This window comes from Peromyscus californicus, unplaced genomic scaffold, assembly GCF_007827085.1.
Source record: "Peromyscus californicus insignis strain IS unplaced genomic scaffold, ASM782708v3 Scaffold_22__1_contigs__length_63687245, whole genome shotgun sequence".
In the NCBI taxonomy this organism is placed as follows: Eukaryota; Metazoa; Chordata; class Mammalia; order Rodentia; family Cricetidae; genus Peromyscus; species Peromyscus californicus.
In genome coordinates, this window is record NW_026294525.1 from 2,649,645 (window position 1) to 2,677,097 (window position 27,453).

Below are 27,453 nucleotides of genomic sequence, written 5' to 3' on the forward strand. Positions count from 1 at the left end.
TGACCTGTCTCTGCCGCACTGCCCAGTGAGCAGACTCCTCACCTGCCCCTCACCATTCCATAGGGGAGTTGCTCCCACTTGACTTCTGCATTCAGGGAAGATTCTTGGGAATCAACTCTGAATCTCCACTTGAAGCGGCTAGTGTCAGAGAAGATGTAGGCCAGAGAACAACCCTGAAGAGCCACCCTCACCTGCATGGGCTGTTCTCAGCATTTTCCATGAACTCAGGCCCAAAACAGATCTGTTCCACTCACTGCCACTCACCTCTGACCCCCAATGAGAAAGCCACTTTCTAATCGACTCCAAAGTGAGAGCTTGGAGGATTGTGCACAGGACTGTGGACAAACTGAGAGGAGTGTTGTGAAGAAAGTTGTGTTTTCTGATGTTTTCTCTTTTACCAAACCAGAGGACTGGATGGATTCTGAATCATTCATTTTAGTAGCTCTGACACTGACATTTCTGAAAACATACGAAGCCAAGGACTCACGTATTATTGAAAGCAGCCGTTGTGGGCTACTACACGTGTGCCTAATGAGAACAGTTTGCACCGTGCTGTGTGAGGGACTCACAGTACACTGTTTTGGACAGAGTGTTTCCACCTACGCACTGGCTACTCGTTACTGCTGATGTGGAACAGGATCAACTCCAAATCTTGAAACTGATGGCTGTTGACATTGATACAGAACATTAGAAGAAAGCTCCCAAAATGGGTTTAGGCAACCAAGCCAACATTCTGACTTTTCCACAGGGATGTCAGTTTTGATATTCACAGATCTTGAAAGAGGCCAGGAGTCCTGAGAGCTTAGAGAATCCTGGATCATCAAATAAAGGCCTGAAAGTGTAGTATTCGAGAAGCCGTTAATGGGATATAAAGGGTCGTGGGGAGATAACGGTGAATAAAGAGCTTGCCCCTCAAGTGGGACCTGAAGTCTATCTGAAGAACTCACGTGGAAAAAACTAGGTGTGGTAGAGTATGCTTGTGACCCCAGCATGGGGACACGGGGACAGAAGGATCACTGAGGCGCAGCGCCAGCCAGCCAAAGCTAGATGGTGAGACCCAGGCCAACGAACGGTCCATAGGAAGCACAGCTGTACCACCATCAGCAACACAGAGTGACTTTTCCCTCTGTACCTCCGAGTAGCCTATACCTGGATGCAAGGGGAATGAGTCTGTCCTGGCCACCCTGTGCCAATCAACTTCTAAGTCTATCGCTTTTCGTTTCCCTAAAGCACAAGTAATAAAGTTATCATCTGTACTGAAATGAGTAAAAAGGAGTTTTTATGTTTGTATTGGGATTTGATGTTGCTGAATTCTGGCAAAACAAACACACAATTAATTCAGCGGGAATGAGAGTGCAAATGCCTTGCTGGGTTTCGGTTCCTCTGGCTTAGGAGTTAAGAAATAGTTCTTCCAATTTCCAAATCTTCCTTTTCAAAACCATCAGTGCGATGATGTGAAATGACTGGTTTATAAGCTAGGGGACTACCAGAGCCTTCTATCTGTATTGTGACGTAAGTAAGTACATTTTAAAATGTAAGCTTTCTGTTGCCTTTGGGCAGACAGATACGTGAAGCAAAGCTTTGGGATCAAGCAGAATTCTCCTGCCATGCTAGCTTGGGCACCCTGTGGGCTGGCACGGTCTCAGCGCTACCGTGAGCTGCTCTCCTCTTTCCCATGCTGGCACTTTCTGAGCTGCCTGCTCCTCCTGGTGCCGACAGTGGCCATCCTTTTACGTGTCATTTGGAGGTTTAGGAGGCTGTGGTCTCTGGACATGTGAACTATATATTTCTTCAGGTCCGAGTGCCGCTCTGTGGCTTCTGGGAATTGACAGCATAGCAAGGCTCCCTGATCTCAACTTCAGCAGAGAAAGATCCTGGGCCTGTTTCCTTTCTCAAGCCAAATTTGTGAAATAATGGAGCAGAGGTTGTATTTGGCCAAGAGAGATTCAATCTTAGGCCAGAAGCTTTGAACTTCAAGCGAGGACACTGTGTCAAGCAAGGAGTTCCGTGAGGTGAAGGAACAGTGGGTGGAGAAATGGTACATGAGGAATTAGCACTTGCTCATCCTCTTTCCACCTCCCAGGGAGGCGGGTGCAGTCTTGGGTGGCCTATGTGGGACTATGTGTCCTCTCCCAAAGAAGGGCATCCCTCGAGCAGAACCCGGTCTCAAGGATCACAGGTCTCCATAGGTCACATCCAGGACTCACTTCCCAAGGCCCTCAGCTTGTGGGTGCCACTCTTAGAAGCTGTTGGAAGTCCTCCTCACAGAGCTCAGCATTCCTAATTCATTCAAAACTATCTCCCCCAATCAATGGTTCCTTCTTGACCACACAACGAGAAAACATCACAATTCCTGCCTGATTAGTCACATATAAGGTTTCATCTCTGAAGGGTGTTTGTCCACCCAGTGAAGGTCTCATGGGTGCTCATATAGACCAGAGGTCTGGACAACCTCATTGATGCCTTCTCTTTCACCCTGGAACTTTTGTTTGTAGATCGTTTTGAATCGATAGCTAGGAACAACAAGGGAAAATTCAGACTGGCTGTGTCTGTTCCTAATTACACAGTGCTTACCTATCAATCACCCTTAGACCTGCAGGGGTGAGGCCCAGCCGCGGGAGGGAGCAGCTGTGCTCTGTGCCTGCATTTATTCAAGGCTGAAGGAGGTTGATCACAGATCTGACTGATGACAGTTTGCCCATTGCAGATGTGCTCAACTCCTCCCTGATTCATGTCCAGACTCTAGAGCAGAAGCCCCTGAACAGCTCTTGGGAGGCCTTATTTGATTGCCCAGAGACACACCTGTATAATGGAGCTTGCATTAAACTCCACACACACAGACTGGAAGTATGACCCAGTTTCCCATAAAGGAAAGAAAGGAGCAGTTTAGCTGAAGTCATTGTAAAAAAAAAAAAAAAAAAAGAAAGAAAGAAAACAAACAAAAAAAACAAACAAAAAAAAACACAAAATGAAAATTTAACTTATCAACACTTGAATATAAAACCCAGCATGTTCCTGAGACTTAATGACTTTAGTAACTTCTAAGATGACAAGAGAGCAGACAGACACTCCAGTAGATTCTCAGAAAACAGTTGAAGATAGAGTTGATGCTTTTGAGGATGGTGGTGCCATAACAGGTCCCTTTTGTCCCCATATCAGGGTGTCACCAAAGTCTGCACAGTTTGGTGTCATCCTCACAGCTACATCCATGAGTTTACAGTGTGATGATGTTATCAGAATAAAACAAACGTCAGAAGGGTCCCTGTAAACCTTCAGAAGCCCAGGACAATGTTAGGTGCATTCAGATCTAAACAATGCTTACAGAAGATTCCATCCCGGATCTACAGAATAGATGATCTTGGCAGACATACCTTGTATATTCACCGAGACAGATTGCATTTCTGTCCACAAACAAGCCTCAAAACATGAGAACATGCTTGTTTAAAATCTAACGGAAGCATTTATTTACATGACATGACAGTATCTCTAAGAAAGCCATTCCAGAAAAGCCCAAGAAACAAATTTCTGAAGCAATCAGGTGAGAAGAAAGGATTCAGAGAAAGCTAAGACACACTGAAAAAGCAAATAAAAATGAAATTTAGGGAGTGCAGGGTGGCTCAGTCACTAAAATGTCCAGCACACAAGCATAAGGATTTCTATTCAATCTCCAGAAACCTTGTAAAAAGCCAGGTATGGCAGCCATGTCTGTAGTTCAAGTGCTGGGAGGGAATGGGGGACATGGAGACAGGAGGACCCCAACGGCTTGCTAGCTCGCTCATCTAGTCTATTGACCAGTTTCAGGCCATTGTGAGACCCCGTGTTAAAAGATGAGATGGCTGGCACCTGAGGAACAACACCTAAATTTGAGCTGTGGCCTCCAAATGCACATGTACGTACGTGTACTTGCACACGCACATAAATAAACAAAACTGCTCAAATGCAGATGAAGAAATGCTTAGAGGGACTGTGGGGTTTGAAAGCATCTATGTGTCACCGTCATTAATCCCGCCTCCCTCGAGAAGCTGACACCTAAGAAAAGCAAAGTTGTCGATGCAAGAAAAAAGTGAAAAATAGAAATCAGTCCATGGGAGCTAGCTCGGCAAAATGGTAATGTGAATGGAATCAATGGCTCTTTGAAAAGATCTGTAGCACACAAGCCTGTGCCAGATTAAGATAAAAAGAAAAGAAAAGAAAGGACGGAAGGAAAAAAGGAAGGAAGGAAGGGAGGGACAGAGGGAGGGAGGGAGAGAGAGAGGGAGGGAAGGAAGGAAGGAGGAAGGGAGGAAGGAGGAAAGAAATTCATGACTTACTAAATGTGGAGTAAAGCATGCACTTAAAAATTCCCGTATGGACATTTTATCTGTGGTTTCACATTAACAAATGTGATACTATGTGGAACAGATTCAGTCCTGGAAATCCATGAACTGAAAAAGAGAGGCTCTAAAACATTCTTTATGTGTTTAAAAGAATGAAAACATTTTACCAGAAATTTCCAAGTAGGCCATGTGAAAAGGTGGTAAGAAGAACAGAGGTCATATAAATCAGGAAAACGTGACGTATCTGTCTTATCTCCCTAGTGGCATAGTCACCCTTGAGAATACCACCCACATGCACATATGGACAGGGACCACTGTCCACTTAGGGCCACGTTGAAGCATGAAGCTCATAGGTCTCCTTTGTCCCTGTAGACTCAAGTTCTGTCAAAAGTAGAAAATTGAAATTGAAGTACCATTAGTAACAGCATCAAAAGCATGGAAAATAAAAGAATAAACTTAAAATATATTTAAAAATCTACATACAGAGATCTGAGACTTCCAGGAGACAGCAAAGATTTAGATAAAATACATGAGTGGTTCCCAAGTCAAGACTCATATTATTATAGCCACAATTAAAAAAAAGTTATGAGGCTAAATGTTTCCAATTGACTTAAAATCATCCTAGTAAGCATCCCAGAAATTGTTTTGTTTTGTTAATTGACACACAGATTTTAGAATTACATGGGAATTCAAGGGATCTAGAATTAAAGCAACCTTAATGTATTCAAGGCTGGCTATAGATTTCTCCAGGGAACCATGGAACAAAATATTTGAGATTTTTGTGGGTTTTTTAAATTTTAAATATGACACTAAATAAATGTCTAATAGAAGAATTTGGTAAATTGCACTTTATCAAAACTAAATGATGCTAATCTTCAAAAAAATGAAAAGAAAAAGACAGGCAAGCCACACATGGGGAGAGAACATAAAGTAAGAAACTGTTGAGAACTCTCACTATTCAAAAGTAACATGAACAAAACAAAACAAAAAGTCAGAGAGCCAGACAACCACAGGTGGAGACCCCCATCCAAACAACCGAAATCTGAAATGCTCCAAAGTTAGAAAAGGTTTAGTGCAGACTTGGGGCCACAAAGAGAAACTTTAAACCCTGACCTCCCAAATATGGCAAATTACCATTTCGTTGCAGTTGCCTGATCACCCAAGCAGGCATTAAGATCATTCCTCACTGAAGGAAGGCTGTAGGTCCACGACGAGCACCTACGCTAAGGACCTATGGAAGCGGTTATACTAAGTGAAGTAACCCAGACTCAGAACGATGAACACCACATCTAATAAGCAGGTCCTGGATTTCAGTTTCTTTCTCTGCATATATGTGGATGTGAGTGTAGTGTAGACTGTGAAGCTAGAAATGGAACCCTGAGAAGACAAAGGAGGCCTGAAGGGAAGAGGAAGAGAAAAAGAAAGTAACAGAATATATGTGACATTAAAACACAATGGAGACAACCGGGGGCGGACAAGGACCAATAGGAGGCCAAGGAACAAGAAAGAAAAATGGGGAGGGTGGGCCAGTAAGACCAAAGTATGTAGTAAAATGCCTCAATGGAACTCATTATTTTGGATGCTATTTTACTAATATATATATATATATATATATATATATATATATATATATATATATATATATATATATCTCCTATAAATGTGATGAACATTTGCTTACACAGCATTTGCACATCTTGTTCAGGTCACAGTGTGAGCTCACCCAGCTGTCAGGTTCTGCAGCAGTGTGCAGGGGAGAGGGTGCTCTGGAAAGAGGGTCTCAGAAGCTCCTGTCTGTTCCTCCATAGAGGCTTTTGGCCAGGAGGACAGCTGGGTTACTCCTACCGGGTTGATGGCAAACTGGCCACTCAAACCCTTACTGTAGCTAGAGTTTTCCTGCCTGGCCCACAGTCAGGGCAAATCTCTCTTAACCTGCCAGTCCCACAGCCACTCAGACTCGACCAAGTAAACACAGAGACTTATATTGGTTACAAACTGTATGGCCATGGCAGGCTTCTTGCTAACTGTTCTTACAGTTTAAATTAATCCATTTCCATTCACCTATACCTTGCCATGTGGCTCGTGGCTTACCAGCATCTTCACATGCTGTTTCTCATCCTGGTGGCTGGCAGTGTCTCTCTGCCTCAGCCTTCCACTTCCCAGCTTTATTCTCCTCCTTGTCCCACCTACACTTCCTGCCTAGCCAATGGCCAATCAGTGTTTTATTTATTGACTAATTAGCAACACATTTGCCATACAGAACATCCCACAGCACCTTGCTTTTCCAGTGATTCCATGGCCAGCAAGGGGACACACTGCAGCACCATCTGCTATAAAATTCCTCTTCTCGTCCCTTCTGCAGTTAAACGTCACCTTCAGATTTGAGAGAGTTAATAGGGCTAACAGGAAGCTGAACAGGGTCACGAGCTTCGTTTAGAAGGAGTTTCTTGGACCAGCAAAACGGTGACTGTGAGAAATCAGCCACCCCCTTAGGCAACGTGCCACCCATAAATTTTGGACATTTTATTTTTATTCTCGGCTATTTGGGGAAGTCCCTCATCACTGTTCGTCTGGGCACAGCAAGGCAATCCAGTGACCAGGCTTCCAGAAAGCCATCAGCAGGAGAAATAATTAAGCTAAACACCACAACAGCATAAGAGACATGGAAGAAATAGCACATTCCATTTCCCAGATATGGTCCTTTCCCTGGCCGAAGTGGGTGGGTTGCCCCTGGTAGGAGCCATCTGCTGACTATAGCTTCAGTCAATGGAATTATCACTGGAAAGTGTGGCAGCCACCTCTACACCCCAGAGCTTGACTTTATCAATCTTGATGCTCTCACAGTCTTGATCCTTCCACAGTCCTAGATTCTAGTGCAGATCAGAACAGACAGCCATGATCCTGAACCCACAAAACTGGGACACCATGGTAGAAATGTGGTGACAGATCTATGCCAGTCAGTGTGTAGCAGCATTTTATCCTGCACTGCCTGTGAGGGCATCACTGTCAGAAACATCAGCAACTGCTACTCAGCCAATGGTGTTACACATATGCACACCTCTGCACAAAACTGAGCTTCAAGCATACATACCCTGGCACCTCCACCCTCCACAGACACACAGTAAAAAGCTCCCAAATTGTATCTGCACAGCTGGTGCATGATCCCCTGCATTTTGAGATGTGACTTCTGGTCTGTCTTCCCTTGGGCTAGCCATTGCTTCTCTTGGGGTCATGTGTCCTCTTGCCTCCTCTGACATTCAGTTTATTTGAATCCCCCGCCCCACCTCTCTCCCTTTCCTTTTTTCTAATTCCTTACTCTGTTCTGGCACCATCTTTTCAACATCAAAACGCATTCACACCATAGCCAGTGTGCCAAGCTTCCCATCCCATTCTCTTGCTCATCACGCAAAGCTCATGAAGGCTTTTAATGCTCATTCGCTCTGTCCTCTGCTTTCATTTCTTTTTAAAAGTCACTGTGATCTTGTTTTATACCTGCTGTTTAACTGAAATTACCCCTGACAGAATCACAATTTATTCTCCAGTCATACAATCCAGTATTTTCTACTCTGTTCTTCCACTCATCTCTTTAAATTCTGCTTTTTCAGTCACTAAGCAATAAATAATATATCATTATGTGCTGACCACCATTTTGTTTGCTGAGAGTATAATAGACAAGACTGGTGAAGGCCGTGATTTCATTAAGTTATACTGGTTAAAAAGTAAACAACAGAGGCTTGTTTCTTGGTGTGAAGTGTGGAGGAGGCAAGTGGGGGTGGTATAGGGCAATTGTCCACAGAAAGATAGTAAAAATTCTCATAACTGGTTACAGAGAATTACGTCTGAGTAAAGGTGAAGAGAGAGCATACTGAATGGAGCTTTTAAATCAGTTTAGTGTATTATGCTGCAATTATACTTTCGTATTAAGTTGTTTTCTTTTTAGGATTTTTATTTATTTTTATTTTACAACTGTGGATGATTTTCCTGCATGTATGTCTGTGCACCATAGGCATACAGTGCCCTAGGAAGGCAGGAGAGGACTTCAGATGCCCTGGAACAGACCATTGTGAGCTGCCATGTAGGTTCTGGGAAGTGAACCCCAGTCTTCTGGAAAAGCAGGCAGTGCCCCTAACCACTGAGCCATCTCTACAGTCCCAGTAAAGGGGTTTTGTTTTGTTTTATGCTATGGACAGGGGCATAAAGGGAAGGTGCTGCTGGGCCACGGGAGATGCTCCAGTCAGTAGGCAGGCTGGTGTTGAGTTGTAGTACCAGAAAAGGTATAGGCGCTGCTGAGGTGGGGAACTCTTGACTCACTCAGAGGGACAGACTGGAGGGAGGGAGCTGTGGTCCCTCGAGAGCCTAATGAGCCGCTATGCACTTCCTGCCCACCTTCCTTGTACAGACAAAGGTCTCTACTATGAAGGTTTTTCCCACTCTTCCAAATCCATACTTTTTTAGTTATTATATTCATGCTTACACAGCGAAGGACTTTACATTCTGAAACAATTGTGTGTTTACACTTTAGTGCTAAACTTAGAGACAATTTAATTTCATGATGCGGACAGTCAGTTACCCACTTCCATGTCATTTAGTGAGCAGCAATCACAGAGTGTGTTATTGAGGGGTAACAAAAATATCTGCAAACAGAATACAAACCATGTATTAAATTGTTAGTAAGTTTTCACCCTCCTGTAGTTTTTCAAATGTAGAATTCTCATTACAGAATCAAATTGAAGGTGCTGACCTCATGTTTTATTTTACTTTAACAAAACGGGAAGATTTGATTTAAACAAGAATATTTTCAAGGATTTCATTTCTTATAATGGGGTTTTTCAGAGTGTAATGGAAACTTAATCAAATGCACATTTCTCTGCAAAACCAGTGATTGATAGGAAAAACAATTTTGTGAAAAATATATTTGCCAGAACCTTTCAGAAAGAGGTTAAGATGCATTTAGCTTAGACAGAAAGGCTGCCGGTTCTGTCCACCCCATCAACAGATATCGATGTTGCAAAGAGGAGAGCCCAAGGCCAGAGACAATCCGACATGAGAAACAGATGTGGATTCTCACAGAGGAGCATTCCAGAAAAATAGGCTGCAGTTTTAGAAACCACCAAGCAGGAGCACTGTGCTGCCTGAGTCTGTGGGGTAGACACAGGCTATGAGTACTAGGGGGACCTGGCCATCCAGCAGACCTCTCCTCCCACCACTGGCTGCCTCTCAGGAATAGAGTCCTTGGAGAGCTGGTGCAGTTGGTAGCCTGGAGCATGTACTCGCACACTAGCTGTCTTTGGATTAAATGAAGCTATGTTTCCACATGTGGTAGCCGTGGGTACTATGACTGGAGGGGCTCTGAGAGCTTGGGGGTGGGCCTCCCAGGTCCCCTCTGAGCTATAGGTGCCACTCTGTGAAGCATAATAAACAATTGTGGCAACATGGCATCAGTCAGTGGCACATGCTGTGCCTTTCCTGAGAGGGGCCTGGTGGGAAGCCTGTGGGCTTCGGAAGTGCCTTCCGCGGAAGCTTTCCCAACACCATCATCATGCCTGCAGGTGTTTTCTGAGCACAGTCAATCTAGGTTTCCTGTGGCACAGGGAGGAGGTGCCAGGTGCTGACACCTAGGTAACTTGCACCACAGCAAGAGGGGAAGCAGGAGCCTGGGATTCTCCAGGGCTCCCAGCCACAAGCTGGCTCCATAAGGTCCCTTCTCAGTCTAAAGCCCAACACTGTGTGATGTCTTCCTCCTATGGGGCTAATCCCCAAATAAACCAGGCCCAGCCACTCTGATGAGGGGTAGACCAAGCTGAACACTGTAGCCTCAGACAGAGCCCACCTGTATGTAGAAGGTTGGGGCTGGACTCACAGAGCCCTGGCTTAGAAAGGATGTAGTTTCCAGAAAATGAATTCTCACTTTGGAAGCAGTAAGACCAAATTTGAAAGTTAACTATATTCCCAATGTGTGCATGCACTTATGTGTATCACACACGTATGTCCAAGTGTCTGTGTAAATTCATAGACTGCCCTTTATCAAACTTCTAGAGATGTGCATATGTTTCTCTATGTAAATACATGCATAGACAAAATGAAATCAGTAAATATATCTCAACTTTCCAAAGGGAGTAGGGAGCAGATTTGTCCTTGTAATTAAACCTGGAGAATAGAACAAGCCATCTTACTCTGTAAAGAGGCCCTTGACCTCAGCTCAGATTTGGACCAGAAGGGTCAAGGTACCTGTGGTAGTCTGAAAGAAAAATGGCCCCAAAGGAAGTGGCACTATTGGGAGGTGTGGCCTTGTTGGAGAATATGTGTCACTGTGGAGGTGGGCTTTGAGGTTTCATATGTGCTCAAGCCACACCCAGTATCTCAGACCACTTCCTGTTACCTGCAAAATGTAAAGCTCTCAGCTCCTTCTCCAGGACCATGTCTGCCTACATGTTGTCATGTCCAGCCATGATGATAATGGACTAAATCTCTGAAGATGTAAGCCATACCCAATGAAATGTTTTTCTTTAGAAGAGTTGCCACGGTCATGGTGTCTCTTCACAACAATAGAAACCCTATGACAGAAGTTGGTACCAGGGATTGGGGTGTTACTGTGACAGGCCTGACCATGTTTTTGTTTGGAGGAATTTGGACTTTGGGAGTTGGTGGTTAGGAAAGCAGCTGAATACTTTAAGTGCTGTTTAATGGGCCATACTAGTAGAAGCATGGAAGACAGTGGTACCAACAGTGAGTTCAACTGTCGGGGCTGGCTCAAGAGGTTTCAGAGAAGAATTTTAGTGTGCTGCCTGGAAATCTTTCTTGTGATATTTTGGTGAAAATGTGGCTGCTCTTTGCCCTTGTCTGAAAAGTTTGCCTGGGGCTAAAGTGAAGAGTTTTGGATTAATTCCATTGGCAGGAGAAATCTCAAAACAGCTAAGTATAGATTCTGTTGTGTGGTTATTAAGGGTAATGCTAATGAAGATTTATAATGAAAAGGAGCAAGCTGAGCAGGGTAAATTCCAAAATGTAAAATCTGACAAGAAAAGGAGAACCAGGAAAAGGAATGGAACTAAGTCCTGTGTTCAAGGAGATAAGCAGATTAAGAAATGGAATAAAGGGACTGGTGACCTCAGGGCAAGATCCCACCCAACTAAATTTCCAACTTGTGAAAAGGAATTAAAGAAAAGCTTAGCCAGGTGGTGATGGCGCATGCCTTTAATCCCAGAACTCGGGAGGCAGAGCCAGGCAGATCTCTGTGAGTTCAAGGCCAGTCTGAGCTACAGAGTGAGTTCCAGGAAAGGCGCAAAGCTACACAGAGAAACCCTGTCTCAAAAAACTAGAAAAAAAAAAGAGTAAGGAGAAGCTTAAAGCCAGGTGTGGTGGTGCAAGCCTTTAATCCCAGCACTCCAGAGGCAGAGACTGGCAGATCTCTGACTTTGAGGCCAGCCTGGTCTATAGATCCAGTTTCAGGACAGCCAAGCTTAGGCAGTGAAGGACATAAAGCTGGTGAAGATGTAACTGAATGAGAGGGCCATGTTCCAGCCCCAGTAAGCAGCAGAACTTGGTAGCTGCAGCCACGTAGTTCTGGCTTTAGACTTGAGGATAGAAGAAATGGGCTATGGAATTTGCTTCTATGCCTAAAGAAAGTTGGTGCAGCCAGGCATGTGTCAGGGGTGTCCCTGAATAGAGGCCTAGAGGGGTCATTGCATGAATCTGTGAAGTTGAAGCCTGGATTGCTTTGGATACCCCAAGATGTTGGAGACAGGAGAGCCATAGGATACCTGCCAAGGAAAGCTAACAGGGAGTGGAAACAGCCCAAGAGAAAGAAGTCTGTTGTAGTCAACAAAGCCGAAAGGAGCTGGAGATCTGAAGAGCAGTTTGACATCAGACATGGAGACGCAGAGTTTGAAGTTTGCTCAGCTGTTTTCAGTCTTGCTTTGGTCTAGTATTTCCTCATTATGCTCCCTTCCCTATGTTTTGGAATGGTAATATATATATATATATATATATATATATATATATATATATATATATATATATAGTTGGAAGTATGTGATCTACTTTTTGATTTTGATTTTATAGGGGATTATAGTTAAGAGATTGCATGAATCTCAGAAAATAATTAGAATTTTATAAACTTTTAAACAAGTTTGAGACTGTTATAGACTATGTGAACCTTTGAAGTTGAACTGAATGCAATTTTGCATTATGATGTGGCTACCAGACCCTGGCCATGGGCCTGTCTGTGCTTGGAGGTCCTGAAATGTACTGTGGCCATCAACATGTTAGCTACCTGAAGCTCAACTTTTTTGGGGGGGGGGCGGGGGCATTTCAAGACAGGGTTTCTCTGTAGCTTTGGAGCCTGTCCTGGACCTTGCTTTGTAGACCAGGCTGTTCTCAAACTTACAGAGATCCACCTGTCTCTGCCTCCCAAGTGCTGGGATTAACTATTTTTTAAAATTAAATATATTTATTCATTTTACATCCTGACCACAGTTTCCCTCACCTCCTCTCCTCCCATTCTGAAGCACTGGCCATGGGATTTACTTTCAGTGATGTTTAGTTTGAGAGGATATGCCTTTAGTTCCAATGCTCATCACAAACATCACACTATGAATTTGGTTTTCAGATTAAATATCTGACTCGAAGATAATATAAACACAGGATAGCTTTCATTTACCTGAGTAAAAAGTAGTCATTGACACTTGGACATGAAATGTGATGAATTGATATTTGATTTCCAAGACTACCCATTAAAGTCATTATTGTGTTTTTCCAGTCTACATTTTGGTTACTTATTCTGTCAACTCTATCTGCAGAGAGGCCTGGTGAGATTTAGACATATGGGAAATAAATCTCAAATCTATAAACACAGGATATAAACTTATGTGTGGAGATGTCTGTGTTTTGGCTTTCTGTGTAGGAAAAGAACAGCAAGAAGCCAAATTTTAGTGCATTTTCTAGCAATACCAAGAAATCAAACTCAAGCAAAGTCAATCTCAGACGATTTAAGGCTGTGTTTGAGAAGAGGGACTTTTGGTCAAGGGAGGTGAAGAGAAAAGCGGTCTCCTTCAGATCCGTGGATTCCCATCCGTGGATCCGCTTACCCAGCCAACACAGTCAGAAAGCACTTCGAAGCACACCCTCACACCCCATGTGCAGACAGTGTTTCCTCATCATTCCTTAAACAAACAGCATACATAGGAAGTATTTATACTACATCAGGCTCTAGATGTCAGCTCCTGACAATTTAGAGTTATGACAGTTCACGTAAAGGTCCTGAGCATCGGCAAATGTCAGTATCTGCATGGGGGAGTAGACGCAGACGGACCCACACCACGGCCTGATATTTGCAAACATTTCAGTATCATTTAAAAAGCAGTAGAGAAATAACAACAAAAAGAGGCTAGAGGATGGCTCACTGGTCAGAGGGCAAACACGAGGGCCTGAATTCAGATCTTCAGCACCCAATGTAAAAAGCCAGGCGTAGCAGCACGTGTCTGGAACCTGGGTGTCAGAGAGGAGGCGATGGAGGCAGTCAGATCCCTAGGGCTCGATGTCCAGCCAGTCTAGGGAAAACTACAAGCTCTAGGTTCAGTAAGAGACTCAGCCTTGAAAAAGAGCCTGGAGAGCAATGGGATAAGGAAAGTCAATTTCTGGTCTTTACACATGCACACACAGACACGGACGAATATACTCACACACACACAACACACACTCCTGCACTCACACCCCACACATAGGTATTACATACCAAAAAGAGGAGGAGGAGGAGGAAGAAGAAATGAGACTGAGTGGGGGACCATTAATGAAGCTGCTTGAGCATGAACTGAGCAGAGGCCCTGGTGCTGAAGCAGAGGGGGCAGGGTGTAGCCATTTAGAGGTTATTTCTCCTAACATCCTGCTAGAGAAAACCCTGGACTCATCTTGAGCTTTTACTAGTTATAACAGATTTTACACCACAAAACATTTCCAGAAATTTATAAGTTGGTATAATTTTAGCTTTGCAGCCCTCTGCACCTCAGAGGCCAAGGAATGGCTGCCATGGGTGGATATTCCTATGGATCTGGTGTAGGAATGACACTATTCTTAGAACTGCTGACTTGCTCAGAATGTGGGGCGGAGGTGCATGCTACCATAAGCAGATTAGAAGCCAAAGCTTGGAGCCCAGGACCTCTGAAGTTCTGAGTATCCTGTTTGCGACTGAGGACGACATTTTCCTCAAAGGACCCAAAAGGCTGACTCCCCAAAAGGCTCCTAAGATTTAAAATAGATCTCGTCCATCTAGACCACCAGCTGCATGGGAAAGCAGGGGTGTGTGGGATCCAGTGGGTGCTATTCCTCAAGAGCTCTGGGATCAACCTGCCACCTTAAGGTGAACTACACAAGTGAAACTGTGACTATTTCTCTGTTAATTTAACAGGAGTACCTAACAAAATTGAACACTTTAACAAACTCCACCTCCCAAGTCAGTTGGCAACTTGGAACCTCACAATCTCTGAATAAGCTGGGTACCACACCTGAGGACCAAGAATAGATGAAATGGCTTGAGGCAGTGTGGGGGATCTGCCCCCACTTTTCCCTGGGTACTCTTGAAGACAGAGGAATAAGAAAATATCAGATAGAAACAAAGACCTAGCAGACAAAAAGAAAGACAGAAACACTGGATAGATTCGGGAGAACCTGGGTCAATACTCAATGGCCCAGAACTTTATTCAAATAGCTTTTTATAACAATGCCAAGGGGCGAGGCAAAAGACCTCCCCCTTGCTAGATACAGCCAAGTGTAGACCCTTCCAAAGACCTGGTAACCACATCCATGGTCAAATCATCCCCTTATGCAACCCTGCTGGGTAAAGCAAGCTCAGAATCTCTGACCTTGAGTAATTTGGGCCTCCACAAGGTGGTAAGTCTCCACAGCGGCCGAGGGCCAGAGCTCCCTCTTCACCTAAAACCAAATGATATTAACAACTGACACAAATTCTTGTAGCTAGAGTTTTCCTGCCTGGCCCACAGTCAGGACAAATCTCTCTCACCTGCCAGTCCCACAGCCGCTCAGACCCAACCAAGTAAACACAGAGACTTATATTACTTACAAACTGTATGGCCATGGCAGGCTTTTTGCTAACTGTTCTTATATCTTAAATTAATCCATTTCTATAAATCTATACCTTGCCACGTGGCTTGTGGCTTACCGGCATCTTCACATGCTGCTTGTCATGGCGGAGGCTGGCAGTGTCTCCTTCCGTCTTCCTGTTCTTTCTTTTCTCCCCTCTGTTAGTCCTGCCTATACTTCCTGCCTAGCCACTGGCCAATCAGTGTTTTATTTGACAAATCACAGCAATTTGACATACAGATCATTCCACAGCAAATTCTCACCATATATTGTCCAGATTTAGGACTAGTTTCTCAAACTAATAGGAAATCCACCATTTTATTTAATTTGCCTGTTCAAATACACCAATTTATTTAACTTTCAAAGAATCTCATACAGTAGATATTAATCTGTATATTTTAAAGATAGAAATTCTAAACCGCTACTTCCTTGAGAAGCCATAATCAGGACAGCAGCTTCTGGGCTTCCCCCCAGGCCATGCTGAAGCTTGTGTTCAGCCGGGTGTCTGGACATCGGGAGTCCATCTTAGTCTGCTTTGCCTCAGTTTGATATCAGCCTCCCTTTAATGAGTATTAGTGTGATGACTCTTTCCCCATTCCTGATCTACATGCGTCTTTATGTTTAAAGTTGAATTTCTTGCAGACAGCAAGAAGTTAGATCTTATTCTATTGGACCTGTAAATCAAGGCCCACAATATTTTTTAAGTTCAGTGATCCTTTCTTTTATTTTAGTCTTTCCTTGCTGCTACTGAACATTTTCTAGAATTCCATTTTCTTTTTTACTACCATATATACTTTGTGTCTGTTCTTGAAGTTGTAATGGTTTTCCCTTAAGTGGATAATTGAATCACTTGACTTACTTAAGTATATCTTCAAATGAAAACAGAGTGACTCAGGTGTGGTATTTCCCAATTCTTATCTAATCCCTTATGATTACTGTCATTCATCTTGTCTGTCAGCACTGTTAAATATATTTCTATTCATATTACTTGCAACAGTTACCTTTTAGATCGATTAAGGGTAAGAAAAATAGAACATTGTATTTTCTTTCACTTCCAAATACCCTTCTAAGAATGTTGTATGCAGGTTTTTCTTTGAATTCTTTGAATATTACACTACTTGAGCTTCTTGGCTTCATGGATTCTAACTCAGAATGCAACTAATTTCCATCCCGTTGTCTTAAAGGGCTTTTGAATATATATGCTTCCTTCAATTTGCATGTGTTTACGTGCAGTTTTTCATATTTTATATTCATCGTGTGTGTGTGTGTGTGTGTGTGTGTGTGTGTGTGTGTGTGTTCTCTGAGCTTCCTAGATCTCTGAATTTGTATGTGTCATTAATTTTGGAAAAATTTCAACCACTGCTATTTTAAACTTTTTTTAACTTCCCATGCTCTTTCAATTATACACTTGTTATACCACAGGACATCACCCCATAACCCGTGAGTGTTCTGCTCTCTATTTTTAAACTTTTTAAAAAATGCTTTTATTTCAGTTTTGGAAGCTTTTACTAATATGTCACCAAGTTTACTGACTCTTCTGTCAACCCTGTCTGGTATACTGATAGGCCCAGCAGACACATTTTTATTTATACCAGAATGTTTTGTTTCTAAAAGTTCCCTTTGACCCTTAACAAAATTTCCATTTCTCAATTAAAATGATTTTCTGTGTTCTCCACTTTTGAACATTGGGGTGTAGGGGTCTCCGCAAACTTCACAGCCAGTAGAGCGAAGATCAGAGGGAGGCGAGAAGGCAGTTTGGATCAATATAACTCACAGCCGATGTTGGTTTAAACATCAGGAGTCTGACCCTGAGTGGTTTATTTTAAGCATATTTAAGCAAAGCACAATTTGGTGAAAACTATTCTGGTGATAATTAACTCAATCCTGCCAACACAACAAAGCATACGTAAATCTCCTTTAGGAACAAAGTGAGCTAAATACAGATCAGACATGACTACGATGGAACTCTGTGAAGTCCATAAAGATAAGTTCTATAGATTGACTGAGAAAAGTAAATTTGCGATAAGGGTCTGAGGGAGGATCCAACTGGTGCTGGAAAAGTCTCTGGCCACACAGAGAGTGCAAAGATCACCAGAAGATCACTAGAAGGCACACCCGATTCCAGTCTCCTAGGCAGATAACAGATTTTGCCTCCTTTCCCTGGAAGGAACAGCCCTGTGTGCTTAACTTTCCAGGTTCCCTTAGTGCCTATCTGTGAATACAAAGACCTCTCCATGCCTCCTCTGTTGAGGGTTCCTAATATGTTAATCATAGCTTTGTGAATGTTCTGTCTGATAGCTAGGTCAGCATGGTCTCTGAGTGTGATTGTAGTATTTATTTTCCTTCTGCTGACCTCTGTTCTTATCTCTTAGTATCCATCATCACTTCTGTCACTGCTCTTCATTACTGGATACAATGGGGTACATGGGTCAAGAAAGACCTTCAGGTGTGAGGACTGCATTGAGTTAAAGGCCCAGGCCCCTGAGATGCTCAGTGAGAAACACTAGCAGGTCTTACCCATCTGCAAGAACAGACCTCAGGTTTGACCGAGGCTGCTGTGAACATGGTTAAGATCTGTCTACAGTTGGTTAGAGAAAGTTTCTGTGCTGCAGAATCTGCACAGGCAACTTCCCTGCTCTGTCCTGAATACAGGACAAGAACTGGACACACAATAAGACCTCCATGGATTTATCTCCAAACGGTGAGAGCTGGGATAGAAGAACGAAGTTGGATAAAAAGAACAGCAGTGCAAACTTTGGGATAGATACCTAGGCACTGTATGTAGGGTGGGACTGTGCATCCCCCTCTCATTTATGAAAATTAACATTAGTGATGCATTGCTGAATTGAAGGAAAACGTGTGTGATGCAGACTGCATTGTAATTATGTTGTGTATTTCCAGGAAAAGGAAGTTGAGTGGATCATTTTCTGAAGTGATGGATATGAATCCCTTATGGCCCCAAGTTGGTGGCAGGTGCTTCTAACTTTGTCTTCAAGAAATAATTTCTGTGTTTTTTATTTAGATCATATATACCTGATAGAAATAGAGACCAGTTTCATCTATCTTGTGTTTCCAATGCCTATGATCCAAACTGACACATTCCCATCAGAGACATCCAGAAAATGTGTCAGAGGAGTGAACCTAGCAGGTTGGGATTCTTACCCCATGATCCCTTGGCCACACCACACTATTTGTTTCCGTGACCTATGTTCTGATCTCTCATCCATACCCCAGAACTCCAAGAACACCATCCTAAGCTTCAGTGTCTCCTGACCTACAATTGAATTATAACTATCTCCCAGACATACAATTGTATTGTAACTATCACCCAGAAAAACAATTGTATTGTAATTATTACCCAGACAGACAATTGTAACTATCTCCCAGACATACAATTGTATTATAACTATCACCCAGAAAAACAATTGTATTGTAATTATTACCCAGACAGACAATTGTAACTATCACCCAGACAATTGTATTGTAACTATCACCCAGGCATACAATTGTGTTGTAACTATCACCCAGACATATAATTGTGTTGTAATTATCACCTAGACATACAATTGTATTACTACTATCACCCAGACAGAAAATTAATTGTATTATAACCATCATCCATGTCTGATGGAAGTAATTGTGCTGGCTAGTTATATGTCAACTTGCCACAACTGAGAGAAGGGAGCCTCAATTGAGAAAATTCCTCCCTAAGATCAGTTTGTAGGCAGGCCTGTAGGGCATTTTCTTAATTAGTGATTGATGGGGGAAGATTCAGCCCATTGTGGGAGGGGCTACCCCTTGTTGGTGATTGTGGGTTCTATAAGAAAACAGGCTGAGCAAGCCACAGGGAGCAAGTTGGTAAGCAGCACCCGCCCCCTGCCATGGCCTCTGCATCAGCATCTTGCCTCCAGGTTCCTGCCTGTTTGAGTTCCTGCCTTGACTTCCTTCAATAAGGAGTAGTGATGTGGAAGTGTAAGACAAATAACCCTTTTCTACCCAAGTTGTTTGTGGTTGTGGTATTTCATCACAGCAAGAGTAACCCTAACTAAGATGGTAATATTAGTTTATCTAAGAAGAGTGACTGAATTACTACATGTAGATTTCTGAGGAAATTACCCAGCATAAAGCTAATAAGAGTACTTCATGCATCAGATGCTCTGGAGACTTTTCAGGGCCCATAGATACCATGTCTGTTCCTACATTCCTTTGGTGATGGCATCCCAAAATCAGATCTAGAGAATTGCATCTGCGTCTACCTTATGACCCAGAAGCCACATGAATAAGTGATCAGTGAATATTTCCTTACCCTCCATAGGCTATATGTATTATTAAGCCCCTCATCTACCCATTCCTCTCTCTTTCAGGGCTGAGAATCAAACCAAGGGCTTTGTGTATGTTAGGCAATGTTATACCACCATGCTATAGCCCCAGTCTTTCAGTTTTATAAATTTATATTCTGTGTCTGTATAATAAATTACATTACATCTTTACCATAACTTAAGTTTTTCATGATGCTTGGGAAAACCAACAACCCCCTAATGAGGCTCCCAATTCCACAATGACCTCCCTGAAATGACATTCTGGTGAATGCAGCCCCAAGATCTGCCAGATTGCAAATCTGCCCAGTCCTTCTCACTAATGGATTTAGTAGTTCCTGGGAGCTTCAGGATGAAATGATACCTCATTCACCTGGACCAAGGGGCTCATGGCCTCACCCTTCCCAAACCCAAACATCAGCTCTTCCATGTTTTGCCATACCAAGCTCCTTGATCAGATTTTGCTTTCTTTACAATCGAATACTTGGTAATTATTTATAAAACTGTCTCTATTCACTGCCTCTTCTCTGCACATCTATGGTGGTTTGAGTAGGAATGACTTATTAAGACCCCATAGACTCATATTTTTGAAAGCCTGATCATTAGCAAGTGGTGCCAGGAGGTATTGCCCTGTTGGAGGAAGTGTGTGTCACTGGTGGTTGGGCTTTGAGGTTTTAGAAGCTCAAGCCATGCCCAATGACTCACCTGCTGCCTGCTGATCCAGATGTAGAACTCTCAGCTCCTTCTCCAGCACCATATCTGCCTGCATGCCACCATGCTTCCTGCCATGGTGACAATGGACTAAACCTCTGAACTGTAAGCCAGCCCCAATTAAATGTTTTCCTTTGTAAGAGTTGCTGTGGTCATGTCTCATCACAGCAATAGAACCTTGAATAAGACACCTCTCACCTCTTCCCAAACATTATCTTCCACCTTCCTCTGTGATATATACGCATTGCAGACTCACAGATGTATATGTTACAGTGTACTCAAGCCAGACATTAAAGTAGGACATGCTTGTTTTGATGGTTAGACATCTTTGCTCTTAGAAAAGCCTTTTCCACCTCTCTTTTGTAGAGGAAATACAGGCTGCAGGTCTTCACCTTGCACTTTTCCCCAACACTCTTCTGCACAATCTGTAAATCTCAGTTCTCATCTTGTAGAATGTATTTCTCAAACCGGTTTGCCTGTTAGGAGTTCCAGACAATGTTTCAGGAGTAACATACAATGTGTCAATCAAGGAATTGTTCTAAATAGTAACCAGTCTTATCCTGTTATACAGAAATTACTCTCTTTCCCTTCCTTTGCAAGACATGGGGAAAATGTATTGTTTTATCCCCCAGAATAATGAGATTCTTAAACCACCTAAGGTTCCCTGTAGCTGGAGCTAACTTATCAAATAGCTCCTCCTCCAAGCATCCAAGCAAGGAAGACTGTGTGTCACCAGCCAGCAGGGGCCACAGTACCACTTCAGCAACTGGAACTTTGATGTCACAGGGACTGTGATTATAGATCGTGCAAAACTTTACAAAAATAAAACCAAAGTTAAACGACATTAAAGGAAACAAAACAAATAATCTAAGAAGAGCATGAAGCCAAAGAAAGAAAATGACTCTGTGGGAGAAGATAACAAGGTCACGGTCTGGTTTCTGATTCTTAGCTCTGGAAACAGTTTCTGGGAGGGGTGTGGCCATTGCACTCTGCTCTCCAGTCTCTGCAGAGCCGGTTTTAAACAGTCTGACCTAATGTCTGTTGCTTTTTAATGAATGTTCACAGTTATTTTATATCTAAATCTCAGAGTCATTTTTAAATATGTCTGCACAAAATGTTTGTTATTTCCTTAAGTGGTGGTTCTCACACTATAAAGGGGCAATTTTCACTTAAATTTGAATCGTGTGTGTGTGTGTGTGTGTGTGTGTGTGTGTGTGTGTGTGTGTATTTGTATATGCGTAACTGTATGCACATGAAAAGAGGGATAAGAGAGAGAAATGCACGGTGTTACTGGTTTTGAAAAGGTACAGCAGGGGCTGGAGAGATGGGTCAGTACTGAAGAGTGTATACTGTCCTTCCAGAGGACCCCAGTCCAGATGACCAAACTTCAGTTTTCAGAACCCGCATGAGGCCGTTCACAACTGCCCGTGACTCCAGAGCTCCAGTGAGTCAGATGCCACGTTCTCACCCTCAAGAGCATATGCTCTCATGTGCACTTACACACACACACACACACACACACACACACACACACACACACACACACACGAGAACATAATTAAGGAAATAAAAGTAAATCATAGAAAAAATTTTGATGGAAACTTACAGCAGTTTCTAAAGTCAGTCAGTGTCTTTGTAAATCATTTATTGGTTTTTCAAACAGTCCCAGATGAGATATATAACCCACCCTGGAGTCTTTGCAAGCTTGAGAGGGATGCCAAACTCCTACCCTGGTTTTTAAGCAAGTATTAATTTGAATGTCTGCTCCAATTCCTCCTTCTCCCTCCTCCTTCTTTTGTCAGTACTGGATTGAATCTGGGGCCACACACATACAGGCAGGGACTCCATCACTTACATACCTATCTCTTTCACTGTGTAAGACAGACAGGGTCTCACTAAGTCAGCCAGGTTTACCCTGAACTCACTCTACAACTCAAAGCCTTGAACATGTGATCCTCCTGTGTCTACCAAGTGGGGATGATATTGTACTCCTTGAAACATTTGGTGGCACCTTAATTATCAACTCTGCAGTAAATCTCATCATTTTAGTACTAACATGCTCACTCTCATGATAATCAAATGAAAACCCAAAGGATCTGATGGTTGTAAAGGGAATGATGCCAGAGTAAATGGGCGATCTTCTACACCACTGAATAGGTCTCTAATCTGCCGTTAGTGCTGCAATTCATTCTATGTAGAATTAGACCTTTTTAAAAAGCAGTGTTTAGTGTGCGTGCGTGTGTGTGTGTGTGTGTGTGTGTGTGTGTGTGTGTGTGTGCGCGCGTATGCGTGTGCACGCACGCCCGTACCTGCCACAAGGGGTATGTGGAGGCCTGTTGGAGTCATTTACTCTCTTTCCACCATGTGCATGCTAAGACTCTGACTCGGGCTGTCAGGCTGGCACAGGAAAAAACCTCTTCCTGTCGAGCCATTTTGCAGCCGAGAACTAGAATCAAATAAACACAACACAAGAGGCCTGGCTCACACGTGAATTTGTGTTGATCTATTCAAATTCCATCCCTCAATATGCCTACATGTCAGGCAGGACCGTAGGAAGAAGGAGACTGTCATGTGTGGGCTCAGAGTAGAAAACTAATTGGCCCGCATGGGGTGGACTCAAACCTTGCACTAATCACCATGTTAACTTTAATACTCAGTTAGCCAGCCTCATTTCCCTGGTAAATACTGACACAAAATCATTTAGAACCTATTTTAATAGTAGTCACACTGTCTGTTATCACATGCCAGCCTCACAGATTCCAGAGCTGCTAACAAGGAGCAGAGCATGCCTTTCAAAGTTCATCACCACTTGCTCAGCATGAAGCAGAACTATGAAAGCACCGGCTCTGTCTGTCTGCGATCAGCGCCTTTTAACACAAAGATTTCAATGGGAGTATACATTTTCAGACTGACATTTTAAAATTATAGACATTAAAAATGTTAGATGTTAATTGTATGTGATCCTACAAATAAGGAAAAAAGAAAAGTAGATTTAGAAGAATTCTTATCTGTAAGAATATTTGTGATAAAAGAAGGCACTGTGGAACTATCTCCAAGGAAAGCAACCTTAGGGGACCTAGGGATATACAAAGTCCTGGGTTCACTGCCAGGACCACCTCAAACTGGGTTTGGTGATGCGTTCTTATCATCTCAGCACTTGGGGAGTAGAAGCAAGGGTCAGAAATTCAAGGTCACCTTTGGCTGTATAGTGAATTTGAACCCAGCCTGAGCTACATGAGGAGGAAGAAGAGGAGAAGGAGGCCTTCAGATGCCATGGACTCTCCTGGGGACAAAACCCAGGCCTCTCAGTCATGGGAGCTGGAGAAGAAAGCATGTCAGCAGGAGTAGACTCTCCGAGGTCAGGGTGAGCTCATCCAGGCTATTAGCGGCTTTGGACACATTCGGGGCGGTGCGGGCTGGAAAATCACCAAGCGAAATAATAACTTGTTTATTTTGAAAATTATCCTTGGTACAACACCAATTTTATATATTTTTTTAAAAGGCGGTGACGTGGGAGCTGAGAAGTAGAATTTGCTGTCTGTCTTATCTTCATGGTGCTTGGAATTGAGGGCCCAAATCCAACCTCCTGGGTCAGGCATGCATCTGAAGTAAGTAGATGTACCCATCAGTGCTGAGACTGGTCTTGGTGCAGACAATCCCTCCACTGCATCTTCAGGGGAGGTGTGAACTGCTGAGGCTGGCCCCAGAACAGCTGTGCCTGCTCTTGACAAGGCAAGAATGTGTGTAGCCTTCCTTCATCGTGGCTTTTGGTAATACCTGAGTAGCTATTTCTTCCTCTTATTGATTAGACCCAGAAAAGAGCTCACATTCTCCAATAACAAGTAAATATAAAATAAAATGTGGGTGTGTTTCATACCTAATATGCATCCGTAGGCAGTGTTTCTAACACCATTAGAAAATATGAGATATACAAAGGAAGGTGGGGGTCACCATGAGGAAAATGAGGGTCACCATGAGGAAAAGACACCGACAAAATGGTTTTCAATCTCTAGAACTGGAGCTAGGAACAAGACTTACAAATTTTTATGCATTTGAGGAAAAATGCAGAAGAAAATGAAACTCGAGAGCCAACAGTGAAGAGTGCGGAGAAGAGCAATTGAGAAGGAATCAGGAGAATCTCTAGATAAAACTTAAGAACTGAAATTATAAAGCACACTGACAAGACTTCAGACACAATGCACAATGCTGAAGGGTGGGTACATTTGAAAATACATGGATAGAAACTCAGGATAAAAACAGATCAATCCAAACTTACCAGTATGTCAATGCCAAGACTCTAACAGACACGTTGCCAGGTCTCAGAAGGAGAGAGGAGATGGAGCAGACACCAGCTAAAGAGAGAACAGGGGAAATTTCCCTGAGTTGATGAGCAGAGAGCCTTAAGAACAAGACAGCAATCCCAGATGGACTTCATACAGAGACGTCCACACCCAAGCACAGCAAAACTGTCACAACAAAAGCAAAAATTCTAGAAACTAAATATAGGCAGAGAATAAATCACTAAAAGAACTTCTCCTAAGGTTTGCAGAACGAAAAGTGTTTGTTAACTTAGAAACCAGAAAAACTATTCTTCAAAGGTGAAAGACTATAAATCATTTTCAGATGATGTAAACTGAGACAATTTCTTCCCTGTGGGCCTGTGTTCTGATATGGTTACAACCATCACTTGGGCTAGAGGGGTTAAAACAGGTAGAAATGGGGGTCATTAGAAAGAACATCAGAACAATAAGTGCACGGAAATATAAATGGCTATGTTCTCCTTGAACTGTGTAAGTAAACTGATTGTAAAATATAAATTACAGCACCATACTTTTGGGTTTTTCCATGCATACTGTTAAAGCATATAGGACTCTGGTATGCATACGTAACACCTATATTTTAGAATACCAATCCAAGACTGGCTAGCAAATTAAGGAACACATGATAATCTCAGAAACTTGTAGAAAGTAATTTTACCAGAATCACCTACAACTCTAACATATATAGACTAGGGAACTGAGGGGTTGAACAACTCTAACATATGTAGACTAGGGAACTGAGGGGTTGGACAACTCTAACATATATAGACTAGGGAACTGAGGGGTTGGATCAGTGGACAGGGCACTTGTCTTGTAAGCAGGAGGACTTGAATTAAGATCCCCTTTGTTCTATTCAAGGCTAGAGATGATTGTGCACATCCATAGTTCCAGCACTCCTACAGAAAGATGAGAGATGGAGACGAGAGAACTCTCAGAAGCTCAAGGGCCAGCTAGCCTGGAGCGCACAGCAGCTGACAAGAGACGCTGTCTCTAGGAGAAAGGGAAAGACCAACACTGTGGTCTTTTGACTTGTACACACACCCAGGATTCATGTGGGCATGCCTCTGTGTGTGTGTGTGTGTGTGTGTGTGTGTGTGTGTGTGTGTGTGTGTGTGTGGTATATGCATGTGAGCATGTATGTATGGAGTGTATGTGTGTGCATGTATGTGTGTGATGTATGCATATGTGCGTGTGTGTGTGTGTGTGTGTGTGTGTGTGTGTGTGTGTGTGTGTGCATGTGTGCATGTCCTTGATGTACGAATGTATGTGTAGGTGCACTTGCCCATGCATAAGTGCGTGGAGGCTAGAGGTTGATGTTGGGTGCCTTTCTCATCCTCCACCTTACTTTTGAGACAGGTCTCTTACTGAACCTGGAGCTCACAGTTTTGTCTAGACTTACTGGTCAGCTAGTCCCCAGTATTTCTCTGTCTCCACCCTCACAGAGCTGGGGTTAAAGACAGAACATCATGCTCAGCTTTTATGTGAGTCCTAGGACTTGAACCCAAGCCTTGAAGCCTGTATAGAAACAGTTTACTCACCGAGCTGTCTCCTCAGCCCCTGAAAAACTCACTCAGCTCCATATTTAATATCCTATGAACATTACTTTAAACATTCTAACAGGGAGTGCTGTTCCATGCCTATAATCACAGTAATCGAGAAGCTGAGGCAGGAAGAGTGTGAGTTCCAGATCAGGCCGACCTATATAATGAGACTTAGTCTTAAAAAGATGAAAACCAACAATAAAAATATCTAAATACTTGAAATTTTTAAAAAAGGGTCTCAGGTAACATAGGCTGGGCTTAAATCCTAGCTTGACTTTCCAAGTCCTGGGGTTACAGGCATGTACAATCACACCCAGCTAAATATCCCTAATATTTTTATTACTTGTGGCTTAATATTTTTATCTTATTGTATTTCATATGTAAAACAGCACACATGTAGCGCTCGTGATCCAAGCCAAGGCGTCCATGTGCCAACGTGGAGGCTATGATGCAGAATGCCTCTGTGCACCTGAGGTCCTGCTGTTCATTTTCCCAAATGTGTCCTCTCTCCCCACCCTCTCCTCACTCGGGTAAAATTATTCCAAATTTTACATTGACCATTTACTTCTTTTAAAGCAGCCTCCCCCTACCCCCTGCCCTGGCTTTTTAAAATAGTTCATTATGAAGCTGATGTTTGGCCAACAATTAAAGAACCGAACTGCACACATCCTCTGAGGACAAGTTTCCTACTGCGTTTCTGAGACACACCTGAGATTATGGACAGGTCTAGAGCTTCCAAATGTTGACCAATGTGGTAGGGCTCCTCCTGACACTGTGTGTGCTGGGCTGCAGTGTGGCTGTCTTTGACTGTGAGAGGGAGGCAGTAGTGGTGAGCGCTCCTCTTGATGTTGTAGGTATGCCTGGCTCTGCCTGCCATGGCCATTCCTTCTGACCCTGCCGTGGGCTATGGCAGAGCACCATTGCCCAACATGGCTGTTCGCTCACCCCTCTGGGTTTCTTCCTAGAGACCAGAACAAGAGCTCAGAAGATGCGTGTGAAAGTGGAATTTGATCCAATAGGGAATTACTAAATCAGTTTATTGGGTGGTAAAGAGTTCCTTTCTTAAAAGAGATTAATTGACAAAGAAATGATAAGGAGGGGAGAGAGGAGGAGGCAACAGACACACGGATAACTGAGAGGAGTGGCAGACTGCACT

At 43.1% G+C, this 27,453-nt stretch overlaps 1 long non-coding RNA gene across 2 annotated transcripts in view; it reads right to left on the reverse strand.

Annotated features, from left to right (window-relative positions):
- Window positions 1-24,832, reverse strand: part of LOC128118252 (uncharacterized) — a 69,034-nt gene extending 44,202 nt beyond the window's left edge. For both annotated transcript variants that reach the window (XR_008221080.1, XR_008221079.1), the window contains exon 1: window positions 24,714-24,832. This is a non-coding gene — a long non-coding RNA (uncharacterized LOC128118252). The remainder of the gene's footprint in view (window positions 1-24,713) is intronic.
- Between the last annotated feature and the right edge of the window lie 2,621 nt (window positions 24,833-27,453).